General features: G+C 41.4%; 1 protein-coding gene across 9 annotated transcripts in view; it reads right to left on the bottom strand.

Annotated features, from left to right (window-relative positions):
• Positions 1-19,047, bottom strand: part of frem1a (Fras1 related extracellular matrix 1a) — a 377,121-nt gene that overhangs the window by 305,428 nt on the left and 52,646 nt on the right. For 5 of the 9 annotated variants that reach the window (XM_072586890.1, XM_072586896.1, XM_072586897.1 and 2 more), the window contains exon 1: positions 11,366-11,438. The exons of 1 other annotated variant lie outside the window; for it this stretch is intronic. The gene's annotated coding sequence lies outside the window, so the exon portion shown is untranslated. 3 more of the 9 variants (XM_072586895.1, XM_072586892.1, XM_072586893.1) reach the window with 3 other exon arrangements.

The raw sequence follows: 19,047 nt of genomic DNA, 5'->3' as shown, positions 1-19,047 counted from the left end.
GCTCAGTGCTGCCTTACAGCGTCAGGGGTTTGAGTTGGATTTCAGCCTCAGGCGATTGCCTGTTTGGAGTTTGCACATTCTCCCTTTGTCTGCATAGGTTTCCTCTGGTCGTTCTGGCTTCCTCAGTTCAAAGATGTGCAGGTTAGGTGAATCGGCCATGTTAAATTGCCCATAGTCTTCAGGGATGTGTAAGTTAGGTGCATTAAACAGGGGAAATGTAGAGTAATAGGGTAGGGGAATGGGTCAGGATGGGATACTTTTTGGAGGGTCGGTGTGGATTTGTTGGGCCAAATGGCCTGTTTCCACACTGTAGGGATTCTATTTAAACCAAATGAGTTCAACACTCAAAAATAAAACACCAATACTCACCACTCATTAACTTTGAATCCAATAATCCTAAACTCAATTTGAAATTAGAGATTTTGATCCTGGATGATCCCCCAATTTGTTATGGAGCAGACCGAATCTTCACAAAATATATTAAGTTGGCATCATCGGAACAGATGCAATGGAGACGCCAACTTCAAAATGCTATTTCTGCCACATGTGTACAATCAGCTCTGAAGAAGGGTCACTGGATCTGTAATATTAAATCTAATTTCTCTCCACAGATGCTGCTAGACCTGCTGAGTATTTCCAGAAAAGTTTGATGCATTTCTGATTTCCAGTAGTTTTTTTGGTTGTTTTAGTTAGGTAAGAAATTGTCCCCTTGGTGGAGGGTGTAGATTTAAAGTAGATAATTTAAAGAGGATATGAGAAAACTTTATTCACCGAGAGTGTAGTGAGAATATGGAACTCATTGTTTGTAAGGACTCTACAGGGAGAAACTCATAATATTTCATTAATATTTGGATGTGTGTTTGTGATGCCAAGACATAAAAGGCTACAGGCCAAATGCTGGTAAGTGGGATCAGAATACAGAGGTGATTTTAACCAATGTCGATCCAAATAAGCTTTTTCTATGCTATAAACCTCAATGACATTCTCTTTTGTTGAGGTTCAAAATGGCATTAGATCCACTAGGAAATGGATATACACTGGAACCAGAACTTATCCCAGAAAAGAGTTCCTGGAAGTCACCACAGATGTTTCTTCTGCAGAGCCCACCTAAACCTGGGCAGCTGAAGTATTTTTAGATCAGCCATATACAACACACCTTCAGAGCAGGTGGGATTGAGAGAATTATGGATTCCCAACAGTATGGAAGCAGGCCATTCAGCCCATCAAGTCCAAACCGACCTTCACCAAAAATGTCCCTGTGACCCTGCACACTATGGGCAACTTAACATTCCCAATCCACTAAACCTGCACATCTTTGGACAGTAGAAGGAAACCAATGTACCCTGAAGAAATCCATGCAGTTGCCTAGGGTGGGATTGAACCCCAATCCTGTCACTTTGAGGCAACAGTGCTAACCACTGAGCTACTGTATCGCAGGCCTTGATTTCTGGCCAGGAGGTACGAACACTTAAGAAACAATATGTGGCCTGCTTAACCTCTTCTTTCCTGGTTTTAACTTTGATTTAGTCAGCTTTGTCCAGCATTGGACAGAGAATAAGGAGCTGTGAAGTGGAGCTATCACAAGGGAAGGGTTTGGGAAGGACGTTGAGTTGAGTTGAGGGGAGGGTCATGGCAGGATGAGCTGTGTCATAAGGGAATCTGTTAAGCCCTGTTGGTGAATTCTGATGGATTCACAAAACACGAGACATTACAAATGTGGAGTGCCTAAATCTACAACCTAATACAAGAATCAATAAATGTTTTTTTCATACAAGCATGAGGTGTAATCTCTGCTCCCATTGTGTAGACCCTTAGTTGTATAAATTAAGGTTAGGGGAGCTGAATTATCTCAAGGAAAAAGGTGAACATTGTTAAACAGTCACCTGTGTTTGGGTGAAGATTGGCAGGGCGGGATGAATATCATTGAGCTGCTTTCTTATACAATAGTTGTTGAACTTCTCCAACAAATCTGTACACTGAACAGCCCTGTTACAGGTCTTCAAATAAGCAGACCCAAATGTTGATAAGATGGGCCAATGGGCTGAGGAGTGCAGATGGAGTTTAATTTAGATAAATGTGAGGTGCTGCATTTCAGAAAAGCAAATCAGAGAAGTACTTCTACACTTAATGGTAAGGTCCTGGGGAGTGTTGTTAAACAAAGAGTGGGGCAGCACGGTGACACAGTGGTTAGCACTGCTGCTTCACAGTGCCACCTGGGGCAACTGTCCGTGTGGCGTTTGCACATTCTCCTCACGTTTGCGTGGGTTTCCTCCGGATGCTCCGGTTCCCTCCCACAGTCCAAAGATGTGCAGGTTAGGTGAATGGGCCACGCTAAATTGCCCATAGTGTTAGGTGCAGGGGTAAATGTAGGGGAATGAGTCTGGGTGGGTTGCTCTTCGGAGGGTTAGTGTGGACTTGTTGGGCCGAAGGGCCTGTTTCCACACTCTGGATAATCTAATCTAAAGAGACCTTGGAGTGCAGGTTCATAGTTCCTTAAAAGTAGAATTTCAGATAGATCAGATAGTGAAGAATGCATTTGGTTTGCTTTTCTTTATTGGCCAGATCATGGAGTATAGGAGTTGGGAGGTCATGTTGCAGATGTACAGGACATTGGTTACACTACTTTTGGAATACTGTGTGCAGTTCTGGTCACCCTGCTATCAAAAAGATGTTGTGAAATTTGATATGGTTCAGAAAATATTTACAAGGATGTTGCCTGGGTTGGAGAATTTTAGCTATTGGGAGAGGCTTAATAGGCTTGAGCTGTTTCCCCTGGAGCGGAGGCTGAGGGGTGACCTTATATAGAGGTTTATAAAATCATGAGGGGCATGGACAGGTTAAATAGAAAAGGTCTTTTCCCTGGGATGGGCAGCCCAGAACTAGACGGTATAAGTTTAGGGTGAGAGGGGAAAGAGACCTAAGGGGCAATGTTTTCACGCAGAGGGTGGTATATGGAATGAGCTGCCTGAATAGGTGGCAGAGGTTGATACAATTACAACATTTAAAAGGCATATAGATGGGTATATGAACAGGAAAGGGTTTAAAGGGATATAGGTGAAGTACTGGCAAATGGGATGAGATTAGGTTTGGATATCTAGTCAGTATGGACTAGTTGGACTGAAGGGTCTGTTTCTGTGCAGTATGTTTCTATGAGTCTTCGAGTCAGGGAGGCTGTTCAGCTGGGTCTGGATGGAGGACTGAATGTTGTTAGGAAGAATGAGCTGGATTAGAGAGTGGTGGTGAGCATTGTCAGGAGAGGGTTGTGAACATTGTCAGAAGAGGGTAAACTGAATGGGAAGACATTGAAAAGTATCAGTATAGGGATGCATCATTTTGGAGGGGATAGGATTTTTGAATGCTGCTTCATTGGATGTTTGAATCCATGTATAAACCTGAACTCACTCCATCTGCCAAAAAGTGATTTTAAAGGAAGACAAAAACAATTTGCACTTTATAATGCCTTTAGCTTAGCTAAACCTCCTTCACAGGAGTATTAGCAGATAGGATTTGACTCTAAACTATATAAATAGATACAAATAAAGAAACATACCAAATAGGAACAGCAGTAGGCCATTCAGCCTTCCAATCATTCAGGTTCACCATTCAGTACAATCATGGTTGATCACCCAACTCAGGAGCCAGTTCCTCCTTTCTCCACCCTGATCCCTAGACTATATCTACATCTTTTTTGAAAGTCTTCAATTCTATGTCCTGAAGTTTCCTGTAGCAAAGAATTCCACAGGCTCACCAAACTTTGGGTGAAGATATTTCTCCTTATTTCTGTCCTAATAGGCCCATATGACATGTACACAGGCTTTTGGTGGAAGAGAACTTGCTGAAAAAAGGTACCAGAGGGTGAAGAGAAGTTTGGATGACTTCAAGTTTACAAAGGGTAGGTGATGAGGGGTCAACCAGGAGTATGCTAGAATAATTAAATCAAGAGTAACCAAGACATAAATGAGGGTTTCAGCTGCAGATCAGCTGAGGCTTGGGTGGATCAGATAGATTTTCAGAAGTTCAAACTGGGGATGCCAAGTAATGCTGTGGACAAATCATGTAGGATTGAGCAAAAATCCTCATCATCTCAAATATTGGAGAAGACCCTGGACTTTCCTAACATCTAAAATACTTAGCAGAAACTTGAGCTCAGGCTTCAACAAGTACACACTGAGCCAGAATGATTTCCAATTGTGCCTACAGTTCAGTTGAGAATTCCAATTTGTATCTACAGTCTAAGAGAACAATCAATCAAACCTAATACTCTGGACTGAAACTAACTTTAAACCCTTAGGCTACCAAGCACAGACAGTATGGAGCCTACAAAGACACCAAACATTCAACTCCAATTAAAATCTATTCACAGGGATAGTGGACATTCAACTTCAATCAAAACACATCCACGTGTATTCTCAACTATCAGGAAGCCAATTGACTTCAAAAGGGAACACCAGAAACACAATGGCAAGCACAGATATGGTGCAAAGAAAAGAGGCCTACAATCAATATAATTACAGGCCTGATCTCACCTGAAGCAGATATTCCCTGGCAGTGACCCCTAAAGCTATCCCCATTCGGGTTTCAAAGGGCATACCCAAGGAGCTTCCAAAGATGGTGATGCCTGAAAGTGTTTCAAAGTGCTATCCTTAGAAACATTCCAAGGAGACAACAGCCAATTCCTGCAACTATTTGAAACAGTATGACCAGCAATTCCCAGAGATACCGACATAGAATTGTTCCAAACCAGGGAAACCAATATCAACAAACCACAACCAGCAGACCTAAGAACTGAAATTCCAAGAACCACTGACCTGACCAACACCACAAGGACTCAGACACATCAGAGGTGAAATTCAGACCCCCAAAACCACTAGAAAAGTAAGGAAAATCAAGAATCACCCAATACATCCACTATATGTCCTACCACATCAGTGACCTCAACCCAGGTGAAAGGCCTACCCAATCCAAAGTCTTCATGCAAGTACTGGGTACAGTAAGCAGGAAACAGCCAGCTGTACTTCAAAATCACGTTTTCCTCAGTGGGGTGCTTAAAATCCCAACAGCCCAAAGTTTCCGACCTGGCTAACTGGGAGGGGAAGGCTGGTGGTGACAGTGCATTGGACCCCAAAAGGTAGGAAGTTTGATTAGAGTTTGTGATTAAAACTGCTGTTTAGATTGTAATAGTGCTTAATGTGTTTAATTTAATGGTGTATTTAATTACTGTCCTCTGTGTAATTAATAATATTAATGTCACTGTTTATTGCACTTAATACAAAAAAAGTTATACTTTGCTTTTATATTTAAATAAATGCAGAGATTCCTTTGCCCCCAAACAGCTGTCTACTGGGAGAAAGTGAGCATTGCAGATGCTGCCTTCTTCATTTCACATTCCCTAAATAAATCCAGCATCTAGAACCGGGGATCTAGGCATAATTCAAACCACCTAAAATCAGCAAACTTAGTGATTTCAAACCCAACAATGGCATCTCAGTGTCAATTATACAAAGCTTACAGAATTTCAAATTCAGCTTCAGACAGGAGACAGATGTCTCAAAGATTTCTATTTCAGTGACAGCCAAAGTAAACAGCAGCTGCCAAACAACTGCCTGTGTGGACTTCTGAAAATTTAAACAGCTATAGAAAGCATTCCAAATAGATAGAGTTGTACAGCTAGCCTTAGGAAATAAAGCAGCAATAGCTTATAGGATGAATAATTCCCATAAAAAGCACTAGTAGGGACATTCTTTCATGGTGCTGAATCAGTGTTCAGCTGCCTGGGGTTAAACAAGTGTATGGATAGGATACGGAGGTGAAAGTGGCAACACTGGCACAAATCAGACCTGGCACATTATGATCTGCCTTTTCTGTCTGTTTCTGGAAAATGGTATCTCGGGCTAACCACTTTACTAATATCACATCGGAGTCTTATGCACCTCATAACAATTTGAAACCTAAAGAAGATGCTTTGTGGCAGCCAGAAATTAGTTATTACTGTGCCCAATTTCACTCCTGCTTCCCCAAATATCATTCTTTTAATCAGTCTGCACTGGTCTAACAGACAGAATGTAATTGACAGCTACTCAAAATATGGTTTTAGATTCCTATTTCAAAGCAGTGCATTTGTGACAGAAACATAATGGACATTTACATGATCTGCCTTCAACACAGGAATTCAGTGTCTTTTATGAGGACAAAAGAGTCAACACTGAAAGAAGGTTGAAAACAGTGCTAACTGCACATAAAAACCATCCTTAAAACTTTTGATGAATTGATTTTATTTTGATTTTTACTCAAGTTGCAGTTCTCATATTTGCAAGTGGCAAAGATACAGCTGATGAATGGGACAGAACCCTTGCTCGTGAACATTGTGCCTCTTTCAGAAGAGATTGCTGATCTTTTGCACACATTGCCCTTCATAACATGAGAGTTATAAAGCTCACATTGGAAATGATCTTATGAGTTGCCTTTGAAGGTCTGAAAACCTAAACAGAATTTGCCCATTCTCAAGACAATAAGTTACTGAAGGTAGAAAATATAGGAAACTAGTTAAAATTCTCACCGAGATTCAGAACTAGTGAAAATGTATTTCCATGATGCTATAGGAATTATGCGTGAGCTGGTGGGGGATGGACACCAGCTAAAGTCAATTAGGAGATTTTTACGATGGATTTTATTTAGACTTCCAAATCTACATTCAAGTCAACTGACAGCTGTCGAATTCTGCAGCAGGACAGACAAACCTTTACACCAACAACCTTTATGTAGCCCCTCTTGGCACTGTTTGTTCATAAATTTGAAAGCTGCTTATGAATCATAGCCTGTCAGGGAAGGATGTCATTGAAATGTGAAACTTTTTCAAGGAACAGATACCACGTGTCCTTGATATGTATGTACCTGTCAGGCAGGAAAGAGATGCTCGTGTGAGGGAACCTTGGTTGACGAGGGAGGTTGAATGTCTAGTAAAGAGGAAGAAGGAGGCTTACATAAGGTTAAGGAAACAAGGTTCAGACAGAGCGTAGGAGGGATGCAGGATAGCCAGGAGGGAGCTGAAGAAAGGGATTAGGAGAGCTAAGAGAGGGCATGAAAAATCTTTGGCGGGTAGGATCAAGGATAACCCAATGCTTTTTATGCGTATGTGAGAAACATGAGAATGACGAGAACGAGGGTAGGTCCGATAAAGGACAGTAGTGGGAGACTGTGTATTGAGTCGGGAGAGATAGGAGAGGTCTTGAATGAGTACTTTTCTTCAGTATTTACAAATGAGAGGGACCGTATTGTTGAAGGGGAGAGTATGAATTGGACTGATAAGCTAGAGGCGATACTTGTTATGAAGGAAGATGTGTTGGGCATTTTGAAAAACTTGAGGATAGACAAGTCCCCCGGGCCTGACGGAATATATCCTAGGATTATGCGGGAAGCAAGAGAGGAAATTGCAGAGCGGTTGGCAATGATCTTTCCGTCTTCACTGTCAATAGGGGTGGTACCAGGGGACTGGAGAGTGGTGAATGTTGTGCCCCTGTTCAAAAAAAAAGGGAATAGGGATAACCCCGGGAATTACAGGCCAGTTAGTCTTACTTCAGTGGTCGGCAAAGTAATGGAAAGGGTACTGAGGGATAGGATTTATAAGTATCTGGAAAGACTCTGCTTGATTAGGGACAGCCAGCATGGATTTGTGAGGGGTAGGTCTTGCCTTACAAGTCTTATTGAATTCTTTGAGGAGGTGACCAAGCATGTGCATGAGGGTAGAGCAGTGGATGTAGTGTACATGGATTTTAGTAAGGCATTTGATAAGGTTCCCCATGGTAGGCTTATGCGGAAAGTCAGGAGGCATGGGACAATGGGAAATTTGGCCAGTTGGATAGAGAACTGGCTAACTGGTCGAAGTCAGAGAGTGGTGCTAGATGGTAAATATTCAGCCTGGAGCCCAGTTACAAGTGGAGTTCCACAGGGGTCAGTTCTGGGTCCTCTGCTGTTTGTAATTTTTATTAACGACTTGGAAGAGGGAGTCGAAGGGTGGGTCAGTAAATTTGCAGATGATACGAAGATTGGTGGAGTTGTGGATAGTGAGGAGGGCTGCAAAGTGAGTTGTCGGCTGCAAAGGGACTTAGATATGGTGCAGAGCTGGGCTGAGGAGTGGCAGATGGAGTTGAACCATGTCAAGTGTGAGGTTGTCCATTTTGGAAGGACAAATAAAAATGCGGAATACAGAGTTAACGGTAGGGTTCTTAGTAAGGTGGAGGAGCAGAGGGATCTTGGGCTCTTTGAAAGTTGCCACTCAGGTGGATAGAGCTTGTCAGAAGGCCTATGGTGTATTAGCTTTCATTAGCAGAGGGATTGAATTCAAGAGTCGCGAGGTGATGTTGCAGCTGTACAGGACCTTGGTAAGGCCACATTTGGAATACTGTGTGCAGTTCTGGTCGCCTCACTTTAGGAAAGATGTGGAAGCTTTGGACAGGGTGCAGAGAAGATTTACCAGGATGTTGCCTGGAATGGAGAGTAGGTCATACGAGGATAGGTTGAGAGTGCTACGCCTTTTCTCATTGGAACAGCGAAGGATAGGGGTGACTTGATAGAGGTTTATAAGATGATCAGGGGAATAGATAGAGTAGACAGTCAGAGTCTTTTTCCCCGGATACAACAGAGTGTTACAAGGGGACATAAATTTAAGGTGAAGGGTGGAAGGTAAAGGGGAGATGTCAGGGGTAGGTTATTTACCCAGAGAGTGATGGGGGCATGCAATGCGCAGCCTGTGGGAGTGGCAGAGTCAGAATCATTGGTGACCTTTAAGCGGCAATTGGATAGGTACATGGATAGGTGCTTAAGATAGGACAAATGTTCGGCACAACATCGTGGGCTGAAGAGCCTGTTCTGTCTGTATTGTTCTATGTTCTATGTTCTATGAATCAGAAAAAGACTGCAGCCAACTGTCAGAATACCATTGTCAAGTTGATTTTCACTAACTTAACTATTAGTTTCCAAGTGAACTTTAAATGTTCATAGCTCCTTGAAAGTGGAGTCGCAGGTAGATAGGATAGTGAAGAAGGCGTTTGGTAAGCTTTCCTTTATTGGTCAGAGTATTGAGTACAGGAGTTAGGAGGTCATGTTGCGGCTGTACAGGATATTGGTTAGGCCACTGTTGGAATATTGCATGCAATTCTGGTCTCCTTCCTATCAGAAAGATGTTGTGAAACTTGAAAGGGTTCAGAAAAGATTTACAAGGATTTTGCCAGGGTTGGAGGATCTGAGCTACAGGGAGAGGCTGAACAGGCTGGGGCTGTTTTCCCTGGAGCGTCGGAGGCTGAGGGGTAACCTTAAAGAGGTTTACAAAATATGAGGGGCATGAATAGGATAAAGAGACAAAGTCTTTTCCCTGGGGTCGGGGAGTCCAGAACTAGAGGGTTTAAGGTGAGGGGGGCAAGATATAAAAGGGGCAACGTTTTCACGCAGAGGGTGGTACATGTATGGAATGAGCTGCCAGAGGATATGGTGCAGGCTGGTACAATTGCAACATTTCAGAGGCATTTGGATGGGTATATGAATAGGAAGGGTTTGGAGGGATATAGGCCGGGTGCTAGCAGGTGGGACTAGATTGGGTTGGGATATCTGGTCGGCATGGACGGGTTGGACCGAAGGGTCTGTTTCCACACTGTACATCTCTATGACTCTATGAGTGAGAGAAATTAGGAAGGTTTACTCCGGACATAAAAATGATAGCATCAAGATATCCATGCATCAATGGATATTGATGTTCAATAAAACTTATTTTTAAGTATCAAAAAATTTATTATTTTACCACTAGAGGTTTTATAAAGAGTCTTTGTGAGTAGATTTAGACAATGAATAAGCAATCTAAAATGACTCTCTTAATCAGGCAGTGCACTCGACTGTCAGAATTCAACCAATTGCCATTTCACCACATTGTAGAAAATAGAAAACTGACTAGTTATTGGATGACTGCAACCTTTCATCAGACAACTATGGTTTTATCTTATTTACATTTAAGACAGCATTTCCCAGTCACTAAATACTGAATTTTAAAATTATGAAAGCATTAGTGATATATTAGAAAAGATCAGCTTTGCAAGGACTCTATGCAAGGACTCCCCCAGTAAAAAGTGAAGACTGCAGATGCTGGAGTTCAGAGTTAAGATTGTGATGCTGGAAAAACATAACCAGGCAGACAGCACCTGAGGAGTAGGAGAATCGACATTTCGGACGTAAGATGTCCACGCCGATTCTTCTGCTCCTCGGATGCTGCCTAACCTGCTCTGCTTTTCCAGCACCACATTCCAACATTTTTCTCCCAAGGTCACACTCAGTCAGTGCATTCACACTCACAGCTCCGAATGCTGTACGTTAATGGGACATACATCAATGGCATGAAACTGCAATGTCGAAAAGTTACATTAGGAAGTTTAAACAATTTTAGATGAGGATCAAGAAGCAAAGAATTGAAGAGGTTTAAGGAGTGAATTGCAAACCTTAGGGATCAGCCAGCTCAAGGTGTAAACAATGGCAAAAAGAATATAAAAGTCAAAGATGCAGAAAGCCACTGGTATGTTGATATGCAGAGTTCTCAGAATCAGGGTTGCAGGGATGATAGGGAGCTGCAGACATAAGGCCATGGAAGGATTTGAACACAAGTAACACAACTAAAATGCGAGGCATTACTAGACTGATAACCAATGTACACCAGTGATCACAGGATGAATTGCATGAAGATCCTCGAGTGGAAACAAATTTCATTTTCTATAACCTTTGTTACACTTTTAGCAATAGTGCCATATATAAACAGCAAATTATACCACTGAAGATTTTAAAGAAAGTAATTACCAGGGTGCTGTTTTGCATCCATTTCTGCTTACCATATCTCCCACCCAGGGCACACCACAGCTGTTTTCAAATCTTGCAAGTCCATCATGATTTTTCAGATAAAGACAAGTCCAATTGATTAGCTATAATTATTTAAGATCAATATGATTGCCAAATAGAAATGATTAAGTCTTCCAAAAGTAAGTAGTGTTAATTTACAAAGGTAGAGCTTTACTAAAGTTGGCCTAGGTTTTATTACAATTGCACCTAACTCTGTAATACCTTACAGGTTGTAAATCCTTCCTTGCAGCATTCACAGCAGACCTGATCCAATAGGAAAATAATACTAATAGCAGAAAAGATAATGTCTCAGTTCAAACGTTTTGAAACTCCTTGACAGCACTGACAGCATTAACATAAATCTGAAGATAGATGATTACAGATGTCTCAAATTTCATGTTTTAGCAGTTTCTTACTGTCAAATAAATGAAAGACCACCCAAAGGGACAGAACATGATGGCAAAAACTATATCACAGTCAAATTAAAAGACAATACCTGCATGCTAGTCAGAGGGGGAGACATCCACTACAAGGTCTCACTGTGGTATGTTCAGTAGATTTGTGAATAGATGTTTTACCTGCACGTCAAGAACTCCCACTGGGAGAAATGAAAGCCCCAGGGCACTCTCAGAAACCGGATACCAATGTTTAACTCTATAAGTAACCAAAGCCACAATTAATATGTACTTTAAGGAACAGAATTTGTTTGAAGCACAGTAGAAATTCTAGTTTTTCGGGTCTGTTTGGTTTCCTGTTTTCTTTGTTGATCACATTTAACCTCCTGTTTTGCTCTCTTACTCACTCACACACACACAACTTATTTCTTGAAGTATTCCATTGAGTAGACTGGAAGTTGACAAGGCTTTGTGATATGCATGTTAACTGCATTCTGAAGATGTTTCAACATGCTAATGACTGGTACTAGCCCTACCATTTTAGCAATCATCTTTCACCTTTTCCCAAATTTGCTTCTTTTAGTTAATTTGGGTGGCCTGTGGTTCTTCAGTTTTGAATTGCATTTTCATTATAGTACATATGCCTTCTCAAAAACTAAACCAAATTAATACTAACTGAAAAGGGCCTTTGTTCACCTGAGTACAGAGTAATGAATATAGAGCAGAGTAGGCAAATAAAGGAAATAGGCAAAAGCAACACTAGCCAATGTGAAAAGATTTGATTATTGCTGTACCTATTTGGAGCCTTAACTCCGCCCAATCATTCAATATGGATCACATCTGATCACTTTAATACCTTTTACTCTTCCCATCACTGCAATCCTGTACGCTACTTGTAATCAGAAATCTATCATTCTCCACATTAAACATACTCAACGACTAAGCTTCCAAAGCCCTCTGTGGTAAAAAATTTAAAAGATTCACAATCCTTTAGTTAAAAAAAATTTCTCATCTTAGGCTCAAGTGGCATCACTGTTGTTTTTAAATTATGCCCCTTGGTTCTAGACTCCCCAACTATGGGAAACATCTTACCTTTAAATACATGTATATCCCTTTAAGTATTTTACCGATTTCCATTTGATCACTTCTCATTCTGCAATATTCAAGAGAATACAAACACTTTCCCAATCTTCCATCATACTAAAGTCCCAGCATCTTGGGAACAAGTTGGAGAACTATTAACTTTAACAATTAATTATCAATAAATAACATTAAACAGCCATGGTAGACATTGTACTGATGAGCAAGATCACACTTGACCAGCCAGAAAGCAAGATAACCTTGGTCGACAATAGTAAAAAACCTCCAAAGTTTTCTTTCATTACTGTTGAAGAATGTTGAAAACAAAGCCTGCTGGGAAACACAAAAATTCCTATCGAGAGGCCAGCTTATCTCACTTGAGATAGGCAAGTGAAAAATCTAAATGCAAGACCAATAACAAGCATGGAAAGGTCAAAAGCGTATTATTGGAATGTTCACAAAATTCCTCACTCGAAATTGAGATACAGCAGATCTCCAAACAGAAAGTAACTAGCTATGTTTTTGAATAAATCTAGTCATTATGAGTTCTGTAGCAATTGGGAGCGGAGGTCGATTGGTATATAATGTAGCAGGATAAGCATTTGAAGAGCTAAAAGACTGCCAAAAAAAATCACTTTAGAAGATAAATTCAGAGTTGGGATTAAGTTTCTATATACATCAGTGATAATTCATGTTATTTATACAAAAGACTACACAGCACGGGGCAGCACGGCGGTTAGCCCTGCTGCCTCACAGCACCAGGGACCTGGGTTCAATTCCAGCCTCGGGCAACTGCCTGTGTGGAGTTTGCACGTTCTCCCCAGTGTCTGTGTGGGTTTCCTCTGGGTGCTGTGGTTTGGTCCCGCAGTACAAAGATATGCAGATTAGGTGAATTGCTGAAAAATGTGTTGCTGGAAAAGTGCAGCAAGGTCTGGCAGCATCCAAGGAGCAGGAGAATCGACCCTTCTTCAGGCTTATGCCTGAAACGTTGATTCTCCTGTTCCTTGGATGCTGCCTGACCTGCTGCACTTTTCCAGCAACACATTTTTCAGCTCTGATCTCCAGCATCTGCAGTCCTCACTTTCTCCTAGGTTAGGTGAATTAGCCATGCTAAATTGCCCATATAGTGTTCAGGGATGTGGGGTGGATGTAGCGTGGTGGGGTAGGGGGATGGGTCTGGATGGGGTGCTCTTCGGAGGGTCCGTGTGGACTAGTTGGGCCAAATGGCCTGTCTTCACATGATATGGATTCTATGAACCCATAAACCACTTAGGTGATCAGATATGGAGAAAAAGGCTCATTTTGTGACTTTCATTTGAGGAACTAATCAACAAAATTGTTTGGTGATCCTTGAAGGAAAGTTTCCAGGACGAATTTATAGACCAACTGAAAACTTTTGGTACTGATGTTTGGAAAGATGGACAGTGGTTCTTGGAGATCAAAAAAGTTTATTAAAAGTAGAAACTTGACTATTGGAACAAACAATAGAACACCCAGAAATAGTAAGACTCATGGAAAGGTACAGTCTTAAGCAGATTAAATGCTTAGCTTTCAATCAATTTGAGAAGTCATGCGGAAGGAATGGCCTATGACAGTGGCCAATGTGCTGTAAAGTCTAAAGCAGCTCTAAAGAACTGTGTGTACCAACCCAAATATAAGGAATACATTCAAGCGATAATCATATTTATCTGATATTTTGTTTACATGAAAGTGATTGATTGACAATACACATGATAAGAGGAGTGGTTTCACACCAATCTCATGGAAGACATCAATGTTATCAAACTGTCAATAAAATTGACATGATTTGTCCTTAAAAAACCGATGACTTTATTATTAAGGAAAATTGACCAGGGCGAGTGACAATATACTCTCTGCAAGGGTCAACAGTACAGGAACACAAGAAATGGATATTGCAAAAATTATACCACGGTTAGCCAGGTATTTTTAGTATTAATTCAATACTAAACTACGTATGATGTGGCAAAGATTAGTAGTAAATTGGAAGATTGGGAAAGGTTTTAAAGCCAACAAAAGAAAGATGCTGGGAAAATACTCATGGAGAGCCAGGAAATAACAGAATACTTTGCATCAGTTGACATCATTAATAGCATTACAAATATACTAAAGAACCAAGATTCTGGATTAGTGGTGCTGGAAGAGCACAGCAGTTCAGGCAGCATCAGAGGAGCAGTAAAATTGACGTTTCGGGCAAAAGCCCTTCATTAGGAATACTGGCAGATAAGTGAGAGAAGGGTGCGGGTGGGGAGAAAGAACCAAGTGGCTAAGGGGGAAAAGGAGGAAATAAGTATATTAACTGTCACTGAAGAAAAACCCACTAGGGATGCTACCATGACCAAAGGTTAATAAGTCCACTGGATCTAATTGGTTATATCCATAAATGTTAAAAGAAGTAGCTAGAAAGGATACAGTGGTCATAATCTTCCAGAATTATTAGATACCAAAAAAATCCCAGAGGATTTGGAAACTCCTTATTCAAAAAGTGGGGGAAGTCATAAACAATAGGTGCAGGAGTAGGCCATTCTGCCCTTCGAGCCAGTACTACCATTCATTATGATCATGGCTGATCGTCCTCAATCGGTATCCTGTTCCTGCCTTATCCCCATAACCCTTGATTCCACTATCCTTAAGAGCTCTATCCAACTCTTTCTTGAAATTATCCAGAGACTTGGCCTCCACAGCCTTCTGGGTCAGAGCATTCCATATACCCACCATTCTCTGGGTAAAGAAGTTTCTCCTCAACTCTGTTCTAAGTGGCCTACCCCTTATTTTTAAACTGTGTCCTCTGGTTCGGCACTCACCCATCAGCGGAAACATGTTTCCTACCTCCAGAGTGTCCAATCCTTTAATAATCTTATACGTCTCAATCAGATCCCCTCTCAGACTTCTAAACTCAAGCATATACAAGCCCAGTCGCTCCAATCTTTCAGTGTAAGATAGTCCCGCCATTCTGGGAATTGCCCTAGTGAACCTACGCTGCACTTCCTCAATAGCCAGAATGTCTTTCCTCAAATTTGGAGACCAAAACTGCACACAATATTCCAGGTGCGGTCTCACCAGGGCCCTGTACAGCTGCAGAAGGACCTCTTTGCTTCGATACTCAATTCCTCTTGTTATGAAGGCCAGCATGCTATTAGCTTTCTTCACTGTCTGCTGTACCTACATGCTTGCTTTCATTGACTGATGTACAAGAACACCTAGGTCTCGTTGTACTGCCCCTTTACCTTACTTGACTCCATTTAGGTAGTAATCTGCCTTCCTGTTCTTGCCAAAGTGAATAACCACACATTTATCCACATTAAACCGCATCTGCCATGCATCCGTCCACTCACCTAGCCTGTCCAGGTCACCCTGTATCCTCTTAACTCCTCCTCACATTTGACCCTGTCACCCAGTTTTGTGTCATCAGCAAATTTGCTAATATTACTTTTAATACCTTCATCTATATCATTAATGTACATTGTAAAAAGCTGCGGTCCCAGCACTGATCCTTGCGGCACATCACTGGCCTGCCATTCCGAAAAGGAGCAGTTTGTCACTACTCTTTGTTTCCTGTCAGCCAACCAACTTTCAATCCATGTCAGTATTTTACCCCTAATACCATGTGCCCTAATTTTGCTCACTAACCTCCTATGTGGGACTTTATCAATGGCTTTTTGAAAGTCCAGGTATACTAAATCCACTGGATCTCCCTTGTCCATCTTCAGATTAACATCCTCAAAAGATTCCAGAAGATTAGTCAAGCATGATTTCCCCTTCATAAATCCATGCTGACTCTGACCTATCCTGTTACTGCTATCCAGATATGTCATATTTTCGTCCTTTATAATTGACTCCAGCATTTTTCCCACCACTGAGGTCAGACTAACTGGTCTATAATTCTCTGTTTTCTCTCTCCCTCCTTTCCTAAAAAGTGGGACAACATTAACCACCCTCCAATCCGCAGGAACTGATCCTGAATCTATAGAACATTGGAAAATGATCACCGATGCAACCACGATTTCTGGAGCCACCTCCTTCAGTACACTGGGATGCAGACCATCAGGTTCCAGGGACTTATCAGTCTTTAGACCGAACACTCTCTCCAACACCATTTCCTGCCTAATATAAAACAGGTAAGTGTAGACCAGTTAGCTTAATGCCGGTCATCAGGAAAATATTAAACTCTATTATAAAAGGATATAATAGCAGATTTCTAAATGCCCGAATGAAGCAGTCATCATGGTTTCATAAAGAGGAAATCACACGTCAGAAATTTATTATTAGTCATAGAGTCATATAGCATGGAACCAGGCCCTTCAGTCCAACTTGTCCATGCAGATCAGGTTTCCTAAACTGAGCAAGTTCAATTTACCTGTATTGGGCCCATTTCCCTCTAAACATTTCCAATCCATGAACATGTCCAAATGTCTTTTAAATGCTGTAATTATACCTGCCTATGCCACTTCCTCAAGCAACTCATTCCAAATATGCACCAGCCTCGGAAAAAGTTGCACTTCAGGTTTCTTTTAAAACTTTCTCTTCTCATCTTAAATCTCTGCCCTATAGTTTTGAACTGCCCTACACTAGGGAAACAACGTCCATGCCCTTCATAATTTTATAAACCTCCATAGGTCACCCTTCAGTCTGTGCTCCAGGGAAAAACCGCTCAGCTTATCCAACCTCTCATTATAATTGAAATCAACTAGATTTGGTACATCCTCGCAAATCCTTTTTGTAACTTTTCCAATTTAATAACAGTTATCCTACAACAGGGTGACCAGAATTGTCTTAAGGAGGGCAGCGATCTGGACATTAGGCTATGCCAACTCTCTCTTAACAAGAGCAGTTGTTCTCTCAGGTGTGGAGGCTGTGGCTGCCCACATGCCAATGATGACTGGTATTAACTTTGCTGTCTTTTAGGAGATAAAGTCATGATCATGCTGGTGGAATCCTTCTCACTTTCAATCTGTTGGCCAGGGAGAGGAGACAAACAATGGCGAGAGCACCTTCTCTCCCCCTTTTTGTTACAGGCAGGAGAGCAGGGATCTTGTAAAGAGCTTCTCAGTCATTCAGAACTGCCAATTCTTCTTCACTGCAGTGAGGATTAATCCTGTAATCTCAACAGTATGTATGCAGCTTCTTGGGGGTAGCTCCCTCTCATGTCAGTTGATAATTTCTACAGGATTTCTTGGATGATGACAAGATGATGAATGTGAATTGTCCATAAATTAAATTACTGTGAGGCATACTTGAATACCATCGGCCTTACTCTCTTACTTCAATCAGCCCTAATCGAGAACTATTCAATGGCAAGATATGTTCACACTGCTGGAGATTGATCTAGACAACAGCTAACAAGGACATCTGTATTGTATCAACCTCTATATGTTCCCTAACATGGAGCTAACCTGTTCAAAAACCATGGTTCAAGAAGGCAGCTCACTATTGCTTTCTCCACGATAAGCAATAAATTACGGATAAGCAAGTTACGGATAAGCATTAAATGCTGGCCCAACCTGAGATGCCAACATCCGATTATATTCTACATTTTTCACAACCAACTTTCACTAGACATTTTACCCATATTATGGCACATGCATTCCAGTAAATTGTCTTCTAAATAAGCTTAATTTTCTACAATTTTTAATCTGCCTGCCATTCAGTGTCTAACATGGGAGTTTGGGGGACAGATGTGATGACATCAGTTTAATGACCTGGCATCTTGGTGCCTCAATTTACTCATCCCCTTTGTGAATATAAAATTCATCTTATTGGTTCCAATGGTCTCTAACTGCATTGCTGTTCCATTTACCAGATTAAGGCCTGTAGCTCTTCCAAATTTTTTATAGTTGCAGATTGCACTCCTTGAACATAGAATAGTCCAGCACAGTACAGGCCATTCGTCCCTCGAAGGTTTGCCGACCTTTTATCCTACTCTAAGATCAGACTAACTTACATACTCTCCATTGTAATATCTTCCATGTGCTTATGCAAGAGTTGCTTAAATGTCTAATATATCTGACTCTACTACCACTGCTGACAATGCATTCCATTGCCTACCTCTGACATCTCCCCTAAACCTTCCTCCAAATATCTATCACCCATAGACATTTCCACCATGGGAAGGTGTCTCTGTCTATCCAATCTATCTACGCCTCTCAACACCTTGTACACCTCTATCAAGTCACCACCCATCCTTCTTCAATCCAATGAAAAAAGCCCTAGCACCCTCAACTTTTCGTCAAAAGACATACCCTCCAGTTCAGACAGCATCCTCGTAAATTTCCTCTGCACCCTCTATAAAGCTTTTACATCTTTCCTATCATGAGGCAACTAGAACTGAACACATTATTCCAAGTGTGGTCTAACCAGGGCTCTATAGAGCTACGGCGTTACCTCATGGCTCTTCAACTCAATGCTCATGATAATAAAAACCAACACATCAATAACAACCCTATCAACGTGGGTGGCAACTTAGAGTCCATGTCCATAGATCCCTCAAAGGTCCCTCTGTTCCTTCATCTGGTCTTTAAACATGTATTCCACATTCAAATTTGATCTTCCAAAGTGAATAGCTTCAAACTTTTCCAGGCTGAACTTCATTTGCCACTTATCAACTCAGTTCTGCATCCTATCGTTGTCCCATTACAACCTACAACAGTCTTCCACACAATCCATAACTCTACTTCGTGTCATCAGC

This window comes from Chiloscyllium punctatum, chromosome 2, assembly GCF_047496795.1.
Source record: "Chiloscyllium punctatum isolate Juve2018m chromosome 2, sChiPun1.3, whole genome shotgun sequence".
NCBI classification, from domain to species: domain Eukaryota; kingdom Metazoa; phylum Chordata; class Chondrichthyes; order Orectolobiformes; family Hemiscylliidae; genus Chiloscyllium; species Chiloscyllium punctatum.
Note: the sequence above shows the minus strand (reverse complement) of the source record. Positions and strands in the feature narration are given on the sequence as shown.